This window comes from Bison bison, unplaced genomic scaffold (assembly GCF_000754665.1).
Source record: "Bison bison bison isolate TAMUID 2011002044 unplaced genomic scaffold, Bison_UMD1.0 scf7180017864270, whole genome shotgun sequence".
NCBI classification, from domain to species: Eukaryota; Metazoa; Chordata; class Mammalia; order Artiodactyla; family Bovidae; genus Bison; species Bison bison.
In genome coordinates, this window is record NW_011494842.1 from 3,901,813 (window position 1) to 3,903,107 (window position 1,295).

Here is a 1,295-nt window from a genome sequence, read left to right on the forward strand (position 1 = left end):
TTTTAACTTTACAATATTGTATTGGTTTTGCCATATATCAACATGAATCCGCCACAGGTATACACGTGTTCCCCATCCTGAACCCTCTTCCCACCTCCCTCCCCGTACCATCCCTCTGGGTCGTCCCAGTGCACCAGCCCCAAGCATCCAGTATCATGCGTCGAACCTGGACTGGCGACTCAAGTTTAATTTATCTCCATTAATTAAAGTTGGCCTACCCTGAAAGACAAACATTTCGTACAAGAAAGTGTGTCACTGTTTCTTACAATGAACATGAAAGGTGCTGTGTTTTATTAATATGAAGACAGGTAACACACTATTATCATCTCTGCTTCCAATTTTGTAGAGTTGCTATAGCAAGAAAAGTATTAAGTGGACAGGAACATTTTAAGTACATTTTTCTTTTCCCTCATTAAAAATTTGAAGAAGTATTTCTATTTTTATTTTTGTTTGTTTTAAGACTATGTTTCTAAGTCTATCATTTGGAAGTTTTGGGTTAATAATCCTTCGGTGATTTGAAAGAACAGATTCAGTGGAAATAATTCATTAATATAAGTGATTATTTTAAATAAAATACATGGAAAATGTCAGTGTAATTTAGAAATAACATATTACCTGGCGTTGTGCCAGCTTAGAGAGTGATAATTATGAGTTGCTGAAGCTCACTGCAATTTCCACATGGAAATAGTTCCTCTCCGATTTCATCTCGCTCCTGAAGATGTATTATGAAAACCATAATATATTGGAAGTTAGCAATTTGGAACTCATTTGATGTAACTGATAAGAAGCTTTTTCATTTCATGAAACATAACTTCACTCAGAAAGAGAAAACTGTCGTGCTGTATTAAATAGTGAACAATAGGACAGTGATGTTAATTGGCTTTTGGACTGCATTTGAATCAGTTCTTTTTCTCATTATTTTTCCATTAGATTTTGCTTGAATTACTCAAAGAACCAAGGTATGTATCCTGATGTGTAATACCATGTAACATTTTTCTTATTACTACGTTAGCATTTTTAGAAATTCTCTGTACTGTAAAAGACACATTCAAGCTATTCCAGACTGCTTGTTTGACTGATTGGCCATTAAATATATATTCACTGCTCAAAGATGATCTCCGAATCAAAAACATTAGATAGAATGCTTAGTTTTATTGTGATAAAAGGGGAAGGATGAGTTTGGAAACTAATCCAATTTAGATCTGAATCCTGACTTCCTTGTTTAGCTGTCTCTCTTCTAGGGCAGGATCGGGAGCTAGATAATTATGTGAACCCTGCACTCAGGTAAGCTCTCT